Below are 20,447 nucleotides of genomic sequence, written 5' to 3'. Positions count from 1 at the left end.
CGCTACCGAGGAAGAGAAAACGTTAACCTGGACAGACCCATCACGCGAGAAGAGGTCTACGCAGCGATTCGAAACACAACCAGAAACACGGCCACGGGTGCAGACAAGATAAATAACGCACTCATCCGCAACCTTAGTGAAGAGTTAGTGGCAGAATTTACCGACTTTCTCAACAAACACTGGGAAGCTGAGACCGTCCCCGAGGAGTGGAAGCATGCGGAGGTAGTGATGATTCCTAAACCGGGCAAGAAACTGCAAATTGAGAACCTCAGACCGATCTCGCTCACATCTTGCCTGGGAAAACTGTACGAACGAGTGGTGACGCTGAGACTACAACAGTACATGGAGGACAAGGAACTGTATCCCCACAGCATGTTTGGATTCAGAGCAAAATTATCGACCCAAGACGTACTGCTTCAAATCAAAGAAGTACTCGGGAACGTCCCCAGGAGCGGGGAGAATATAATAATGGCATTGGATATCAAGGGGGCTTTTGACAATGTAAGCCACGAAGCTATCCTCACGGGCATGAACGACCTGAACTGCGGGAGGAGAGTCTACGGCTACGTCAAAGCCTTCCTTTCAAACAGAACGGCAACGATTGGCCTCGGAGGGCTCCGATCAGAGAAGTTCCTTACTCCAAACAAAGGGACGCCTCAAGGGTCGGTCATCTCCCCCACGCTTTTCAACATAGCAATGATTGGCTTGGCAAAACAGTTAAAAGAAATCGACGGCATACACCATGCCATGTATGCCGACGACATCACCATCTGGATTAACACAGGCTCGCTCAGACAGAAAGAAGAGAAGTTACAAGAGGCAGCCACCTGCGTAGAGGACTACGTCAGAGCAAGAGGGCTAGCCTGCTCCACTGAGAAGTCCGAGCTCCTGAGAGTTTGGAGAGGAAAGCAAAACCGCACAGTCCCCACCAGCGACGAGTTAAAGCTCAACGTCTACCTCGAGGGCAAGCCGATACCGGAAAAGACGCTCATCAGAATCCTGGGGATGTGGATACAGTCAAACCAACGCTGCACCCACACCCTCGCCCTACTCAAGGCATCCACCCTACAAGTGGCCCGCATGATCACGCGCATCTCACACAGACGCCACGGCATGCGAGAGGAGGACACACTCAAGCTGGTCACAAGCTTGGTTGTCAGCCGAGTGGCATACAGCCTCCCATACTACAATCCCATCAAGAGTGAGGTACAACAGGCGGACGCGATTCTACGCAAAGCCTACAAAACCGCACTCCACCTTCCCCAGAACACCTCAACCGAAAAGCTCCTAGCCTTAGGACTACACAACGCCTTCGACGAATTGAAAGAGGCGCAACTAGTCTCCCAACAACGCAGACTACAGCAGACCCCATCTGGCAGGGAGCTCCTGAAGAAACTAGGCTGCGCCGATCAACTGCAAGAGATCCAGAGGACCGAAACAATTCCGGACGAGTATCGCAACACTCTAAAAGTAGCACCCATACCCCGGAACATGGATCCCAACCTCCACAAAGCACGCAGAGAAGCGAGGGCTGAATACCTACAAAAAACACTAGCACCCCAAGAAACGACGGTATATGTGGACGCAGCCACATATACCAAATATACCACATATACCAGAGCAGCGGGGCAGAGCAACAGCAACGCGGTAGCAACGGTGATTGATTCGAACCTACGCGAGATCACCAGCGCATCACTACAAGGCTGTACGATAATCGAGGCTGAAGAAGCGGCCGTCGCTCTATCGGCAGCGGAGGGATATCGTTCTAAACGGTCTTTAACAATCCTTACAGACTCGCAAACAGCGTGCCGCAACTACCTACGCGGCAGAATAGGGCACGGAGCGCTCCGCATACTCCGCTCCGGAGACCACATAACAAAACGACAAACAATAGAAGAACCAATTAGGCATACAATAGTATGGACGCCGGGACACACGGGAGTCGCAGGGAACCAAGAGGCGGACAGGATAGCTCGAGGGCACACTTATTACCGAGCATCCCACGTAGGCGACCTCGAGGAGGCCGAACCTGTACCCCAAGACTATTCGGCGATACTAAATTACTACAAGGGCTGCAGAAAGCGGTATCCACCACCGCACAGCTCCCTTAGCAGAGAGGACTCTGTCGCGTGGAGGCAGCTACAAACGGGCTCTTACCCGAACCTACACGTACTCAGCAAAATTTATCCGACACAATACAATGACAAATGCCCCTGGTGCCACGAAACACCCACGCTGTATCACATAACGTGGGCATGCCAGAAGATAGACGTGGCACCCGTTATACCAAACCCGAGTGCGGAACAATGGGAGGGAGTGCTCTCCAGCGATCGCCAGGTCGACCAAGAAGGTCTGATTCGGCGAGCACAACTGGCAGCAGCATCCAGCGGAGCCCTGGACTAAGGGCAACCGACCGTTGTGTTAGAAGATGGACGATTCCATCTGAAGACCGCAGAAGACCAGCGAATCTAGAGCTGATAAAGTTTTTCACTCACTCACACACTCGAGTTACTCCCGTCCTTTTTGTCTCTAATGACGGCTGACAGGTTTCCATAAGTTGTAGCGAAAGCACTTATAAACCCGAAACTGGATTTCCCGTTTCCACTCGTCCATCGTTTCCGAAACACCGTCGTTGTCTTGTCACCCTTGTCGTCCTCGTCACGGGGTCATTGGGGTGACGTCGCGACCTATTCACGACGAGCTTCGTGCTCCTCCATATGGCGAAGAAAAAAAGAAACACTAAACCTTGCGCGCTGGTGCTCCAGGAGATCGAATTTTAAAGCGTTTGCACACTTTGACTGTCCACAGGGCATTGATTTCGGAGTATATTGCTCCAATCGTACTAGCGTTTATTCCGTTGTAGACCTTGTGGAACGTCACGTCTGTCCATTTATTTTTGCGACACTAATTATGCGCTCAACTCGAGGCGCGTTCCGCGCCGGAGCTGCCACCGTCGGCGGCGACGTTGCGGCGAAGCGCACCGGTGCGCGGACGGCGCATGCGCAGTCAGGACTGGCCCGGTCGGTCGAGTTCCCTCGGCCCGCGCGGCCGAGTGCATACGCGACCCGCGAGCAGGGTGCCGGAGCCCATTCATTCAGCTGAGAGTTTCGCATGCGCGGCACAGGTAAAATGGCGGAGGGAGTGGTAGCGTGGAAAGTTCGCTGCGTGATAAGTGCGCGCGCTCTCCGCATCTGGCACTCGTTGTCGCGCCAGGGTTGTAACCGCAAATGCGTTCGGTCATTGAGCCAAGGCTGTTCGTGCTGGGTCGTTGGGCACTTGACGCCACGCTTGTTTACATGGTCTGCTTCACCTTCTGTGCCACTGTTCTCGCTTCGATTATCAACGTGAGACTCTCCAGTGTGCCTTAAATAGACTAGATGACAGGCCATTTACGGAAGCGAAGATCTTGGGAGCCTGGCCTCACAGTTCATTGGCCCAGAAAGCAGTTCGAGCGCTTTTTCGCTACCTGAGGGCAACAGACTTGAATGCCCGACTATAGACATCCTACACCTGAGTTCTCTCTCTCTCCCTCTTTCACTCCCCATTCCCCTCCCCACGTGTAGGGTAGCAAACTGGACTCAGTCTGGTTAACCTCCCTGCCTTTCCTTCTTCCCTCCTCTCTCTCCTCTCTCTACTTAGTCTGCAACCAACCTCTTTCACACCAGCTTGGATCACCGGGCGTGTAACTCTGGTTTTGTGGTGTGTAAGCAATTGTTTATTGCAATTTATAGAGCGCGTAGAACCAAGAGCCTCCATTCATGCAATATCATTATACTTTGCTATAAGCTATCAATCCTTCGCCTATCGGCGAAGCTGCGAATCCTTTCTTTTTTGTCATTACTGCGTTTTTTATGGGAATGTCCGCGCCACTCGGTCGGAGGTGCGAATAAGACAAACGCACGAAAGAACACCCAGACTAGTCTATTTTGTGCCTTATTTCCTGTTCATATTCTTCGCACTGTTGCAAGGAGTGTACAAAGGACAGCGCCATCTTTCAAAAAATGAAATAAAAATAAAATAAAAAGACAACTTTCTTGAGCAGCTTTATCTTTGTAAGGATACATTGCACCTCTTGTTGCCTTTCAACTTATTTATCAATTTCTCGGGGCATTGAAGCCAATAGCATGGTGATTGCCAACATTTTTGATTGCCTGAAAGCAAAAAAAGCCTGTCCTTTCAGTTCCAATGAAACACAAGAACATGTTTAATACGTTAGCTGCGGAGAAATTCTAACACAAAACTTGCGCGTAGAAAAGGGCCACGTTCAGGCAGCTGCAAGCACATCACTCAGATTTTTTTTTTTGCGTGGTTTAAATTTCTCTATATCTGCTTTTGCTTATTTTGATTTCAGTTGACTTAACATGGCCTTCAATACGCTAGCACCCTTCTGTGCACCTTCTCCTTAACTCAGCCATTTCTAAATGGTGGGTTCTTATTTCCCGGTCATAACTACAAGCTCGTGAGACATCGTCGAGCCCCGCATTGTGCGTCACTATGGTGGGCATAACAGGCACAACGTAACAAGCCTCGCTATAAGACAGCACCAAAGGGTGCGCTAGAGACAGTGGTCTCGCTCTCTCGTATCGGTTGGTCACAGTGGAGGAGGAGGAGGAGGAGGAGGAGGAGGAGATTTTATTGAAGAGAAAGGAGGAGAGGTTGACATGGAGACCGTGTCTCTAGCCTGCTACTCCTCGCTGGGAAAAGGGGAAGTGGGAAATGCAGGGAGAGGTAGGTGGCAATTGATTACGCTATGGTACAATGAGCTACTCTACACACGTTGTCCAATATGAGGGTGCGCACTGTAGACGCAATACGCGCAAGAGTAATCTTGTCCACAGAAACAGTTATCGCGCAAACACATTTCGCACTGTCTGCACGTTTCCCAGGTTCTAGAGCCAATCGTCTAAACCAGTCTCGCGTAGAAAGTTCAGGAGTGACTTTTGGGCACAGTCAACTCCTCTCCACGTGCCCAGAAAGAGTGGAGGGGTCGTTCGACGCACAAGCGTCTGGTGAAGCGAGCGGTACCGTGTGCTCTCGCACGACAGCAGAAGGGAAAAAAATGAAAGAGAGAGAGAGAGAGAGAAAGGAAGAACAGAAAGAATTGGAGGTAATTCAAGACAGAAAGAAATGGGGGAGAGGGAGATTTTGATAAAGTGAAGAAGGAAGAATGAGAAAAGGAGAAAGGATGGAAAGACAGAAAGAAGGAAAGAAAATAAAGACGGGTAAACAGATAACGAAAACAGAAGGAAGAGTAAGATTTAGATCATAATATAAAATGAAAGGAAAAGGCAAGGAAGACCAAAATCAAGGAAAGCACGAGAAAATCAAAATTCATAAAGGAAAAGAAAGAAAGAAAGAAGGGCAGACAAGAGACAAGACAGCACAAGAAGTGGAAAAGTAACAATGGCCTGGGTCATGTCCTCGACATCGAGACAAAGAAACAAGAACTAGAAAAAGAAAGAAAGAGACAACGCAGAGACCGAAGCTACGCTCGCCTGGAAGACTTGGGAGGAAATCGAGCCATGAGGCAGAGCGGCCTAAATGAGCCGGTTTTCCTTCTCATTGGTGAGCAGACGCGGTGCCGAGGATGCTAATAACGTTGCCTTTCAAAACAAGCTGCACACTGCGCTCATTAGGGCACCGCTAACCTATGGGCCCCCGGCCAATTAGAGAGGTCAGTCGCCGCGTGTAGCCGACCGGCCGGCCACTCGGCCAGCCGTAGCCAATTCTCCGCAGCGCCAGCAGCCGTCGCCTTGGGGCTTGAGGCCCACGGGGTGCTATTTAAGGGATCGCCTCGCGTTTCAGCCATTTCGGCCACTTGCGCGCTCCCGGTTCCGATGTCGTCACTCGCCTTCTCCCGTTTTGTGTCTTCTCTTCGTTTTCTTTGTTGTTGTTGTTGTTTTGTTATTTCTCTCCAGTGCTTCGCACGCCTTTCCATCGTTCTTTCTTTCTTCTTGGTTTGCAACGTGAGCTGCTCCTTACTCGCTCCCGCTTTGCGCCGCAATTTATTCAACGGCATCTCTCGACTTGGAAGACCGATCCGGGCAGTTCCTGAGAGCCAGTTTCACCGCATGCCAAGGAGGCGTTGCGCGAAGATGTGAAATGAGGCTCGCCGTGGCAAGTTTGTGTCCCAGCCAGACGCGGCTTTGCCGTAGTCTTTGGTGCAATGCGGTGAAACTTGTGGAATGAGCTCGGCAGCCGGAAACTTTAGTATGGTTGGCGCGTCTTAAGTTATCACGATCGCAGCCATCGCAGCTTATGTATACCGTTTGGGCACGTTGCTCAAGATGTGCGAGACGCACGCGTAAGCACGAGTAGGCCATGTCTGTCGCATTTTTTCAAGCTAAATCAGGTGAATTAATGAAAGCGTTTCTGCTTCAGATGTGAGGCAACAGTCGTGACACTCTTGTCGTCCTCAGCTGCGGTATTTGGATGTCTAGACGCTGAGTTCTTCGTAACAGTCGTCTTTCATGGCGAGGGGGGGTGCTGCTTCTGCATCTGACTCGCCTAAGAGACTATCGAACTTGAAGGACGCAGGTCGACAAACTGTACGGATCTCTTATATACGTGCGCTTCATGTCGATTTGTGTATTTTGGAGCATGTGTGCGTGCGCTTGGTGCATGCGCATGCGTAGTGCGCGTGTGCTAAGTACCCGTGTCTGTGATTGCGTTTATTATCTTCGCCATGGGCATCACATTTGGCGTTAGACGGCAAGCCTGAAACGACGAAAGTGTCCTCAATTTTCACTCAACTCCCTGCAGGTCTCACGACTAGTCCTTCAATCTGTTGCCGGTATATCGTTTTCCATGGTCGGGTACACCTTAAAAACACAATGGCAAGTTCACCGCTTTCCAACTCATTACATGTGCCAGCCAAATTACGTTCGCTCGCTCTGGGGACGTCATGACGGATACAAACGTCTTTCAATAAGTGTCGTTTCAAACATGCCGGCCATGACGTGCTTGCGGCTCCTGCAATCGCTTCCGGCGCGTGCAGTAAGCAAAAGCATGGCCTTCGACATAGGCATTTGTTTGTATGATGGAGCCGTCGCTCTGGGGATAAAGTGGGGTAGTATAGGGCGATTAGAGGGGCGTGGGGGCGTATAGATTTGGGCTCCACCTATATTGGCGCCTCTCGAGGACTAGAGTACTGGAGCCTGGGGTCAGAGAATGGGGATGCATTTCGCTCTTGTGGAACGAGTTCGACTTGTAACTCTTTGGTGGCCACCAACTATAGATACTGAAGCACATGTGCACGTATCTAAGTAAAGGCAAGGGCCCTGCCAACGTACTAGTATCAGCATTGCGGGTGAGAAGCTGCGAATGAGCCTTACGCTGGGCTCTCGTAGCGCGCTTCCTTCGGCCTGAACGAGACGCTCCAGTTGCTTGATACCGCTGTGTGCTTGTTAATTGTGCAAGGCACTTGTACATGCGCAACGTATGCATCACATTAGTGTTCAGGAGTACTATGCTATGGCGTGCGGCCAGGCAAGCATCTCCATCCCCCCAGAAAATAGTAATTACCTCTGACGCCAAGCAAAGCGTTGTTGTCGGGAACCGTCTCCATCTTCCTTTTGGCCTTCGCGTGGTTAATGGAACAGAAGGATGCGTTAAGTTGCGCAAAATTTGTTTTCCGATTAACTCCGCGTCTTTATGTTCTCTGCCCACCAGCGACAAAGAACGGGCCTTTGATACTCTCTTCTTGGCAGAGGGAACGACGCGCAAGGTTAATCGCGATACGATGCGCTCATTGCGTCATGAATTGAGATCAGGGCGCGACGGTCCTAATGGTCGAACTGTATTAGCGAGGGGACGTCTGGAGATTCACCTGCTGGCGCCGGTACAAATGATTGCGCTTAATTGTTGCTGCGATTAGCGTCCCCAGCGTCGCCGCAAATGGCGCCTGCTTAGCGCCGCGGTCGTTTCGATCCCCCGAGCAGAATGACAATCGGGGTTTCGTTTAGAGTTCTAGAACACACTGGCTGCCTTCGGTGCTCGCTCAGCGGATTCTCAATGAGGGCGAGTTCGTTGGCACGCAAGCTGGGCATCCATACGGGAGTGGCTCGGCAAGCTACCCAAAATTGGCATAAGAGGTGCTGGATTTTCTGTTGTTGTTGCTGTTGTTAATGACAACCACGCGAAGTAACAGACGAAGGAACAAGAAAGACGCAGAGGGCCAGACGAAGTAGCAGACGAAGTAGCAGACGAAGTAGCAGACGATGAAACCAGAAAAAAAGCAGAGGGCGGAATGATTGTTATAGTTTCTTGAAATTTAGAACTATTAAGGAAGATGGAATTCAAAGTGGACGGAACGATAACTTGTCGCGGGCGGGATCCGAACCCACGTCCTCGCATTGCGCACGCGGGAGCTTTACCACTTAGGCTATCACTGTGGCCATTCTTTCGTCCACTTTCTCCGCCGTTTTTTGTGCCCGCTTAGCCGTGGGAGTGTAGGGGAGCCAGCGCCGCTCTGTGGCGCTGGCTACCACGCTTGCCGCCTTGACCGTGTAAGCGGCGCCGGCTAACACTCCTGGGACCATTTTTGTTTACAAACACCCAGAAAAGTGGAGGAGAGCATGATCACCGCGGTAGCCCAATTGGCGGGGCACCGCGCGCGTAATGCGAGGACGTGAGTTTGTTCCCCACCAGAGGCAAGTTAACTTTCCGGGCGTTTTGGTTTCCCTGTCTCTCATTAATTCTGTTTCAAATAATCGTAACGATTGCTTTCCATTTCGCTTCTCTATAAGTCTTCATTGTATGTTGCTTTCTTTGGATGTGATTAAAAAAAAAATCTAGCCCCTCGGATCCCTCTTTACGCTCGCTCGTTAGGAACACCCTAACGGGGTGAGGCATGCCTCGACCAGAGAGGGTAGAGATGCGGTGACTTATGTGCCGACGACGAGTTTCTGGAGCGAAAGTGAAGTACGTTCAGCCCTCATTTGCTCCAGAAAAATTTGCGGCGTTTATGATTCCGAAATGGGCGCGGTGGCTTAGGACGTCGTTGGGGCTCCGGAGTAATTTGAGGCCGCCTGGACTACCTTACCATGCACGCACCTAACTCTAAGTACGTGCACGTGCTTTTTTACACTCCACCCCATTTCGCGATGCGTTCACCATTGACACGGTAATCTAAACCGCAATCTAATACTCAGTTATGCAACATTTCAAAGCCAAGCGAAAGAAAATTACGCGTTGGTAGATAACCTGTATACACTGACATACACCCTACATTAATTGGAGTGACCGACAGTGCAGCATGCGAGGTCTGCGGCACCGAAGAAAATACAGACCACCTGCTGTGCCATTGTCCACGATATGCCCCAGCAAGACAAAGAACTTGCAAACGCTCTACAAAAACGGGACAATCGGCCGCTTTCCGTGCAGGTGCCGCTGGAGCACCGCCCCCGTCGCTTGTCGGCCCATAAAGCGGTGAAGGCACTTTTGTGCTTCTTGAGCACGACGGGCTCGTGTGAACGTCTGTGACTATTAGTGCAATTACTATTAGACCGCACGCGTCAGCGAACTCGCCACTGATTTCCTTCTTTCCTTCCCTCCTCTCTCTCTCTCTGTCATCTTTGTTTTCCCCTTTCCCATTCCCCCGGTGTAGGGTAGCCAATCGGACGTTATTCTGGTTAACCTCCCTGCCTTCTGCTTTTAGCTTTCCTTCCTTCCTGACCTGGCGCTGGTCTTTAGTGTCCCTTTTAAGGAAAGAATGCACGAAGGTCGTCTTTTGACGAGGCGTACGCGAGTACAACCAACAGCGGCTCGCTGAAGCGCCCCCGCCATCCACGTGTTCCCCGTCGCGCACGCGAGCAAGAAAGAAAGCACGCCTTTGCTGAGCCAAGAGAGAGATACAACCCCGCGTGCCTTCCATCCCGGAAGTGCGTGGTCGTGCGTGAAGCTTACGTAGTGGCACGTGACGTTGCAGCCCGCGCGCGACCGGACGCCGCAGCGCCGAATAGAAACACACGACCGCTTGCGTCCTTCCCACGGTGTGTTACAACTTGGATTGCTTTTTTGCGGGTATCTCGAAGCGAGGCCGGCCCCTGTAGGGATGTCCATCGGGTATGCTGAGTGAGCTCGGCGTGCCGCGCCTCCTGTATTTGTGCCGACGACCGCTCTTCCCCGAGACTGCTGTCTAAGCGTATGGCTGGGGACGGACGTGACCGAACTTCCGAGGTGTGACGACGGTCCCGCGGAGGGGCCCGGAAAGCGGCAGTAGGACCGGTGGTCCGGCGAACACGGAGGTATATCGAAAGAGAGGGAACGCGGAGGAATGCGACAGCCGGGGGCAAAAAAAAGAAAGGAATTGCTGTCAACGGGAAGTAATGATTTTGGCATGGTTCAGCGCCGCGCCCTATCGGTACGTATTGTGGCTGTAGGTGGCGTCCCGAAAGAAGCTGGGAGACTTGCTTTTCTTCGGGAGAAGGCGAAACGCTTCTGTCGGTGCTGTTCTGAACGTTAAACAATCGCTTGCGAACGTCTGCGATTTATTTCAGCTTTCCTAAGGGGTCGAAGAGTAGTCGGCATCATTTTTTTTTATGCCAGCAGCTACTTATACAATCATGTAAAAAAATAGTGCAAGGAAGGCGGACGAGATCTTGGAAGGATGTTTCTTGGACTCGTACATTTGCTTGCTTGTTTGTTTGTTTGTATTTTGTCTTTGCGTGTGCTTCTTCCTATCATTTATTGGGCATGTGCTTCACTTCTCAACTTTCCGTACGATGTTAAGTCATGGCAGAAGCAATGTCTGCGCCCAAGCAGTGCTTTAGGCGTAGGGTACGGCGTTAGCAATTTGGCGCAAGGAAAATGGAACGAAGGGCTGCTTTAGGTGTTTGTACAGATACAGATCAACAGGTCAGAAAACAATCCGGCGAATCTTATCCTGAGTCAAATGGCAGATATCACGTGTCGAGATGTCCAGGGAAGCGGTGGCAGGCAAGGTAACGCACTATTGTTCGGGGTTGATTTCTTCTTGACGGCTATCGCATGTCGCTTGTAGTGCTGTCATGTTCGGTTTTTTGACTCAATTGATGCGAGAAGCGGCGTGCCCCTCGCATCTAAGCAAATATCAGGGCGCGGCCAAGATAAGGAAGGTTCCAGGGGACTTACTGCAGCACATTTGCATCCTAGGTCACCAGCTGCTTTTCTCAGCGGCGTGTTTGCATCACTGTCGAATTGAAGCGAGCTCAACAAGAGTCGTTAGTGCGCTAGTGCAGACGACGTGAAACGTGGATATAAATAAGGACTCTCATCAGCTAGAGACCAGTATAAGTTCATTTGTCGTCTTCATGGAGCCTTCGTTCATGTATCTGCCATTATTTCCTTCCCTTCGTGTTATCGTTATCGTGTAGTCGTCGTTTGCACCATCGTCATCGAACCATCTCGTCTTGTCGTCACCCCCGCTCTCGACGCATCATACACGACTGGACGTCTCGGCAGTTTTACGCAACGAAGCTATCGCTTGCATTAGGACAATGCTCCCGCGATGGTTTCTGCCGAGTTTAGTCTCCCTTTTCTCTCAGTACACTCATTTTCCTTAGACAGACATCGTTGTGTGTAACGCTCCGTTGATTACTCTGGAATGACTTGACCCTGCCGTTAGAACACGACCATTCGGTCGGTTGAGGACGCGTTGCTGCAAGAAATAGCGTTACTTGTTCCAGCGGACTACCTCCAACTTCGTTTATAACTTCCTCTTGAAAGGGGCTTCCTCAACCTGAGGTAGACTGAAAGGAAAGTAGCTGATACGCGGGATCATTAGAGCAGTTTGTCCCATCGCAGGAGAGCATTTAGGGCTAGAAAAAAACTGAGCGTAGAGTGATGCCTGGAACGTGCAGGTGGAGGCCCAAGAGCTTACAGCAGTAGTGGGACCTCCTGTCCGCAAGAGGTCGGTATAGCGCATTATAATGTAGCAAAGAGAAAAAAATATAGAAACTTGGTGTAGAGGCTAGCCTTCCACTAGCAACGTTTGGCACGTAGGCATACTTCGCTCTCTACGAAGCTGCAGATACTAAAGAGTTCCTTGGCCGAGCTCTAAGGCCACCCTTCGCTACGAAGCAAATGGAAACAGATGCAGCTCATAGGCAAACTTCTTATCGCCTCTTTCGCAACGGTAAGCGCTCGACTCTGATTACGTCGCGGCCGAGCTGATCTACGCCAGTCCCAGGCAAAAGAGATTCGGCCTCCAAGATAAGACGGGGCACTCTCGGGCAGTTTTTGAACGTATGCTTGCGCGATAAGAGAAGAAGAAAAGACGAAACCCGCGCCAAAAGGAGCCTTTGAAAGATAGCATCGGCCATAGGAGCAAACGGAAAGGGGTGGCTGCCGCCACGCGCTGCTACCGTATATCACCGCATGTAAGCGTACTCCCGTAATAAGCTGGTTATTCTTCCCTGAGCGAAGGAACAACACACGTAAACAAAGAAAGATGAAGCAAGGAGTGCACAAGCACTGTCCTCCTTGAATCGCGTCAACTGGAGCTACTCACGAGCTACCACTGATGAGAATAATGAGCTGGCGAGAGAAGTTGCTGATATCGTCGCGGTGAAGCTGGCGCTCAAAGATAGGGAACAAGTAGTCTATACCTTTCTGATTAGTCTTAGCGCTGCTATTTGCGTGTTTTGCGTGTTTTACATGTGCTGAGGAGATGTTCATGTGGATGAAGAGCACGTTCGCTTATTTTTGTTTACTTTTACGATATGCGCAACATTGAAACACGACCCGCCGTGGTTGCTCAGTGGCTATGGTGTCAGGCTGCTGAGCACGAGGTCGCGGGATCGAATCCCGGCCACGGCGGCCGCATTTCGATGGGGGCGAAATGCGAAAACACCCGTGTACTTAGATTTAGGTGCACGTTAAAGAACCCCAGGTGGTCAAAATTTCCGGAGTCCCCCACTACGGCGTGCCTCATAATCATAAAGTGGTTTTGGCACGTAAAACCCCATATATTATTATTATTAACATTGAAACAGGACGCACGCGGATAGACAAACGGTTTCGCAAACTGACAACCGGTTTATCGTCCGGACAAATGTATTTGAGAAAGAGGTAAAGGGCGATGACCATTAAGAGCGAGAACTGCCTTGGTCAACAAATGGACAGTTGTCTACTTCCACGCGAAAGGCAATACGAAGCTGTACTTGAAAAAGAACAAACTTTATCTCACCATCACGCAAGAGTTCGGGAACATCGACAGCAAAGAATCAGCGCGCGTCATCGCACCGTTCGATGCTGAGGAATTGAGGGAAAAAAAGCTGACGCTGTATGCGGCTATAAACGGTACATAATCGGCCGCCCGTTCGTTGCGAATCGGCCGTTAACGGTGCTCTTCTGCCTTGACGCGGTAACAAAGGCTTCTTCACGGCCTCGCGGAAGTGTCGTGCGGCGAAGCACTAGGCTAGAGTCGAGGAAAGACCGCTGGGGTGGTGGAAGAAGGGGGGGTGATAAAGTTATCAAATTTTACAAGCCGGCGAGCTCGAGCCACCTTTTCACGATACGAACGCGACTCACGAGAGAAAGAGGGAAAGAGTGCAACGAGTAAACCGTCCGCCGGGGAGAGAGGCCACTGGGTCTCAGAACGAGGCCGTTTTTTGGAGGAGAGGGGAGCGGGATGGGGGGGGGGGGGGAAGAAGGGGAGGGGCGCAGCGAGTGCGTTTAACGAGTTTCTCGTTCTCGCTGCAACGTCGTTCGAGGTCTGAACACCGGGCTCGGCGGTGCCGGGCGAAGTTTTCGTAGCCGCTCGCTCCGGCAAGCTGTTATCTCGCACGGTCCGTGCCTTTTATCCCAGTTCCTTTGTCTCGGATTTGGCGAATCCTGCTTTCGAAAACTATAAGGACGGCGCAACGAGCGATGAAGCAAAACAAAAGAAGGTGGACTATAAATGTTTGGAGACAGGAAAAGGTAGCCAGCGTAGATTAGGGAAACGCCGGTAGTTGACGTTCTGTACTTGAGGATGAAGAACTGGAGGAAGTTGCCAGGTCGTGCACTGCGTAGAGCGGATAAGCGGCGGCCCATTTAGAGTAACAGGAGGTGCGCCGAGGGACGATAAACGATGCCGAGGAAGGGAAAGAACTGGGTGAGTGTGATTAGATTAGGAAATTTGCAAGCATGAAGTGGAGTAGGCTGGGGCGTGACGGTGGTATTTGGAGGTGGATGGCAAAGGCATTCGTTCTGCGAAGTGGAGATCAAATACGATTATGAAGACGAAGATGACGACGCAGTGGTGAAGGTGATCAAGCAGGGCTGCACAAGCACCTACTCGTACTTGGAAAATCTTTCTTAGGTATTTCAAGTGTGTATGAAAGTTTGGATATAACGGTGTCGAAAGCCAACTTATCGGGATTCAGTTGGGTTTGAAGCACTTTACATTGCGGCCCAATAGCGAAAGGAAGGGCGCCTAATTAGGCGATATATAAGCAGAGTGTAGATTCTTTATTTAAATTTATTAATTGTTACTACCCTTTGAAAAGCTGGTTGTTGGGTAATTGGTGTGGCATTGTGAATGTACCAGCGAGTTAAATACAGGGCAAGAGTGATAATGTGGCGATACAGGCACGAAGGCATTCGCTGTCCCCCTTCTTCTTAACACGCCATATTAAGCGTCATATTATCAAACACACTTTGGCGCAAGTAATAATTCGAATGACAGAATTTCCAAATCGAATCGAATCTGTATATTTGAGAGAACTTACTCCCTAATATTGAATCGCATATGAAATATTACATTTTTCATTTCTGAAGCAATAGCAGATATGCATTTTGCACGACATCAGTTGGTTAAATATACAAATATCCGACTGCACCGCCCTCTTTCGGACACGAAGACACAACAAGGAAAATCTTAAGCTGGTCGAAATAAATGAATACAGAGATTAATAAGTAAATTAATGAAGGACAGACAGGCAGACGGACGCACGGACGGACGGACGGACGGATGGACGGACGGATGGACGGACGGACGTTTTTTGACAGTTTGGCTAACCTTAGCTGGGACCAACGGGGCCTGCCACTGGCCGTGAACCTTCAGTAATGCTATCTCCAACGCCGCGGTTGGCAGGAACCTGTTCTCAAGAACAGTTCTCGCGTAAGAATATTTCTGCGAATTTCCATAAAAACTGAAGAGCCAGCAAAAATGATACGCAAATTAAGTTTCTGCGCCGCTAAAGTTGGACAACAGCTTCGGGACTGGGATGCGTCAAAGCCGTCGCTGAACTTTAGTGCGATCATGTTTGCCGTTCGTGCATGACTAGCAGCTCCGGCTTCTCACTCACGAAATCATCATAAACAGCACGAGACTTGCTGTTTCCTTCAAACCAAATAAACAAAGGATGAAGAACCCGAAAGTTTGTTCAAGTTTATAAAGCGTTCCGTACATCTTTCCCAATGCCAGTGCGGCAAAACTGCTTGAAAAACTTTCGGTTATTTACGTTATTCTGTTGTTATAGTAATAAGACAGTGGGAAGAAAAACTGTTGCTATTTTTTTTATTTCACCTGCGCAACCTCGGGTTTCATCGTAATTCTTCGCTACATTATCGCAGGCACACCGCTTAAAAAGAAAGGCGCATAGAGGCAAAACTAACTTTGTTTACACAAGAAACTTACCGGCCTCTCGCACCGAGAAAGTTGTTTCAATGCAGGCGCTCGGGTGAAAAGGCAGATTTTTGGTCGCACACAAGAAAAACGCAAACATAATAATGTGAAACGAGTGTGCTCACTGCAAAGTTGCGACGCAAACTTTGCGCTATTTATGGAACGACCCTCCTTTCCTTGATCATGCCGAAGTGCGACCCCTGTAATATACATATATAAAAAAAGAGGAAGCGTGCTTGTTTGCGCACCATTGTGTGAAAAGGGAGAACGGCGGCGAGGTTATTAAGGTAAACAGAAAAAAAGTTAGGTCATATTTTGTTGTTTTATTAACCCTCTCAAGGGTGTTTTCACATTTTGTTAATGTGTTTTATTGCATTAATATGTTTATTACGCAATAGTGTTGCAAATGAACAGGAAAAGTGGTGAGAAAACCTCGAAAAGAAGAAAAGAAAAATGAGAACCATGTTTGAACTAGACGCTGATGCATAATTCTTGGTGGTTGATTCCAAAATAAGCTTTGGAGCAGAAGAGAAAACAGCCCAAGATATAACTAATTTAATCACGGTAGTATAAAGCAAGCTAACGCGATCAATCTTTTTGTTTAGATTAACGCTTCTGTAACCCTCGAGCCTGTCCTTTTTTTTGCGCCTTGTCTGCAGATTTTTGCTTTTGATTAAGCAGATTACACTTTTAGTTTCTCTTTTTATCCCCCTTAACCCTTCCCCCTGCTCAGGGTAGCCAACCGGAACTACCTCTGGTTAAGCTCCTTGCCTTTCTCTGCATTATTTTCTCTCTCTCTCTTATACATCCGCAACTGATAGCCAGAACTCTCTGCTTCGTAATGTAGTTCGTATGGGCAACTATTTTGCTATGAAATCGGAAGAGGTCAATGTTTCCTTAGCGCGTATGAAACTAGGCCTTGTAATGACCCTTCTCGCGTAGATCCCGTGGGCGCCGCCATGTATGATCACGTGTTGACACGTCCATCGCTTGCCTCAACTGCCTCCTTGGCCTCCGTGTTTATAATGCATGTGCGTGACGCCCCGTGGGCGTCAGTGGACCTCTGTTTCGGTAAATAACGTAGACGGTGACTGGGTGGACGACACGAAGATTTGGCATACAGCTCCAGGGGACACGTCACAGCTTCCAATGCTCATTGGACTTTGTACAAACGGCGCGAACACCGTATATGGTGCTTGTACAAGAAGCGGCTCTATAAATCTATTCCAACCTCTCCAAACCTGCCGCTTCCTAATTAAACCAGGATCACTGTGTTTTTCTCTTCGTTCTTCATTCGACAAACACTTTGGAGCAGTGGTTGGGTATATTTCCGACTCGCTGAAGTTCCTCGGTGTGGTCGTTCTCTGAATATTTACTTTCTGTCTAATCGCTCGCGGGTGAGATCAGTTTGCGATAGATTTATTCTTGCTGCGCACAAGACTTGGAGCGTAGATGTTATGTACTTTATAACAAGGAGGTCGACCGCCGTGCTTGCTTACTTGCTCTGTGGACTGTTGAGAGACTGTCAGCTTTGAACATTCTAGTGTTGTTGTTGCAATCACCTTCACCCTTGCTTCAGCGCATTGCTTTATCAATGCGCCCATTCGCTTATGTTTGGTTCGTACGCGATTTTTGGGCGCATGAATTGGAGTGGATTTGTGCAGATAACGAGCGAGAAACCTATTATGCCAGGAAGCGACGCTACTCCCTTAGTCACTGTGTAGCAAGTGGTGCTCCCTCCTACTGATGATCTGAGGCTGATTTTTTTTTAGGTTAGCGATACAACGCTGGCGGATGAGCGAATTCTTTTATCCTCGAAAAAAAACATGAATTAGCCGTGCTGTACGAGATCAGCCGGGCGTCGATGGATATCACGTACGGAGACATTGATGTCCTGGTAAACGCCACCACCGCACACTTATAGCATGATATATGAAGTCCTCGTTCTCGAAGGTAGGATGACGTTAAGGTGGCTGCCTTCTGAAGCCGCGCGCGAAGCTGCAGTCACGCCACACCCGACGTCCATATACAAAATGCCGTCGGCATAGATGGAGAGCCTAACGGTGCATGGAAGGGGCTGGCGAATCCAATGAGTGTTAGACTGAAGAGCGTTGGGCTCTGTAATCCGCCCTGAGGCACTCCACCGTTACTGTATTGCTGGGAGGTTGGGCAATCCTCGAAAAGTATGAAAAAGTATCTCTTATGTAGATAGCTACTTATGCAGAAATAGACCTTGCCGCCAAGTTCAACTGCCTCCAACGCGTTCAAAATCACTTCATGCGGTACGTTATCGTATGCTCCTGTAACATCCAGAAACAGGGCAGCAGATTATATTTTGCAGTACTTCTGGTGCTCGATCTACGTCACAAAGTCGATAACGTTGTCTATGGAAGAATGGCTAGGCCTGAAACCGGCCATTGCAAACGGATATACCTGGCAATGTTATAGGTACCATTTTAGCCGTGCTAGAACCATCCTCTCCGTTAGTTTTCCGATGCAACTGGCAAGCGCAATTGCTCGCATGATGCATTCTTTACTGGCGACTTGCCAGGCTTCAGCAGTGTAATTAGGCAACTGATCTTCCATTCCTGGGGAACCATATCTGTCTGCCAAGAGCTGTTGAACAAGAGCAGGACCAATTTCCGAGCGTCTTCGCCAAGATTACGTAGGGCACGGTAGGTTATGCCGTCTGGTCCTGGTGATAATGAACGCTTCCACAAGGCAAGTGTAGCCTCCAGCTCACCCATGGTGAAAGAACTGTCCATGCGGTGGTAGCGTGAAATCGGTGAGTGGCCGAGCTTCGATGTTCCCGTGGAAACTAGTTTCGTCAGCAATCCTTCTGCAGAAATCTCCAGCGACGTCAATCTCTCTGCACTGTTTGTGAAGCGCCAAAGACTTGAAGGGGTGGCGTTGCCAAGGAAACGGAGACCACGAACAGTTCTCCATATGTGAGACAAAGGGTCACTGGCAGCACAAAGGCGGTAAACCAATAGTTCGAAACAAAATAATTTGGCAATAAATTCAAGAAAGAGCGGCGGGGACCGAGGAGAACGGAACGGGGAAGTGGGGCGAGGCAGCAGTGAGGAATATTCGGACCTACAATTTTTTTTAAATAAGCCTTGCATTTCGTGCGTGTGTGCGTGTGTGCGTGTGTGTGCGCGTGAGTCTGTGTGTGTGGGGGGGGGGGCAGGGTTAGAGAGAGAGAGAGACAATGAAAGAACCGCTATTCGCTGTGTCGTTGGGCTGATAGTTCCAAGAATTTACGCTAGTTCAGTCATGCAGGAAGCACCTAGGAACCACAAATCCTGACCGAAGTGAAAGGGTGGCCACAAGCGGGGGAAGCAAATCCGCTGGGTATATCGCAATCTGGCCCGAGCTCTTCCTTGCTGCGTCGCAAGATGTTTTTTTCGCGCGTTTCTGCGGTCCGGCAGACAAATTGCCGTTCGACCAGCTCGCGTCACAGGGCCAGCGACCGCTAAGACCAAAAGTAGACAGGCTAGAAAATGGCAAGAGTAGTCGTTCTTTCTCCACCAGAGTGCGCAGTGCTCTCATCAATTGGGTTTGGCTAGGGGTCGGCTGCAAATGTGTGGCCGCGGCGAAGACAAACGACGGGGCGACACTGGTGGAAGTCGCCACTGGGGCAAATGGACGGCCGACAAGGCGCGGTTCCGGCCGAGACGCGTCGAGCCGCCAATTTGTTCCTCGGCCGAACAACAGCGAAGGATTTGCTTGTTTGTTTGTTAGTTTGTTAGTTTGTTTGTTAGTTGGGTAGTTTGTTAGTTACTTTGTTTGTTTGTTTGTTTGTCTGTCTGTCTGTCTGTCTGTCTGTCTGTCTGTCTGTCTGTCTGTCTGTCTGTCTGTCTGTCTGTCTGTCTGTCTGTCTGTCTGTCTGTCTGTCTGTCTGTCTGTCTGTCTGTCTGTCTGTTTGTTTGTTTGTTTGTTTGTTTGTTTGTTTGTTTGTTTGTTTGTTTGTTTGTTTGTATAGATGGCGTGACAAGCGTAGGGTGGCGTCTTGCAGCGCGCCGGTCGGGTCATCACTCTGATTTTGGGCCCAAGGGGGATGACAACGCCCCCCCCCCCAACTCCCGGGGGGTTACGAAAGCTACCACATCACTGAAGCAACCCACATCTTTAACGAAAAGAAAAGAAAAAAAAGAAAGAACGCCTGTTTGAAGAACAAAACAAGAAAGAAAGCAAGAACGAAAGAACGAAAGAAAGAAAGAAAGAAAGAAAGAAAGAAAGAAAGAAAGAAAGAAAGAAAGAAAGAAAGAAAGAAAGAAAGAAAGAAAGAAACCCATTCTCTACTGCCACAATTCTGCAATGTGTACGGGCACTTCCGGCGGCCGTGATTTCGTTGGCAGCGTCGGTTTTTCCTTGACTGGACACGAAGTTATCAAGCCATCGTAACATAGTGCGATACAATAAACTGTATTGCTCAATTGGCTTTTAGAAGAAAGTAAGCCATTCTGAGTGCGAGTGAAGGGAGAAATTGTTTTATCGACGGACGAAAGGGATTGCGCGGCTGCTTGGCACCGAATTGGCACTTTAATAATAGCAAAACCGAAGGCATCATTATACTCAACTATGTCCGGTAATGTTCAGTTCGAATTTTATTTTTCATGGTGGATACATATATAAAGAAATTTCAAGAGCGCAAGTTAGTAAAACAATGTCTGCCGCCGTAGTTGAAACAGAAACACAAGACAGTAGACATTCGGTCTTGTGTTGTAGCGCCTCTCACACAAATATTCGCGTCTTCATTGTAGATAAGCATGTATAGTAACCTTGCGCCATAATATCCAGTCCAATCTTGCGGGACCGTATCTCCGTTTTTTGTGTACGTCGTGTACAATTG

The 20,447-nt window shown here is 49.5% G+C and overlaps 1 protein-coding gene across 6 annotated transcripts in view; it reads left to right on the top strand.

The window, feature by feature from the left end:
- Positions 1 to 20,447, top strand: part of bma (SCY1-like protein bma) — a 550,265-nt gene that overhangs the window by 426,898 nt on the left and 102,920 nt on the right. The gene's annotated exons all lie outside the window — the stretch shown is intronic.

The sequence above is a fragment of the Dermacentor albipictus genome, chromosome 6, assembly GCF_038994185.2.
Source record: "Dermacentor albipictus isolate Rhodes 1998 colony chromosome 6, USDA_Dalb.pri_finalv2, whole genome shotgun sequence".
NCBI lineage: Eukaryota > Metazoa > Arthropoda > Arachnida > Ixodida > Ixodidae > Dermacentor > Dermacentor albipictus.
The sequence above is the reverse complement of the archived record's forward strand: the minus strand, read 5'-3'. Positions and strand labels throughout refer to the sequence as shown.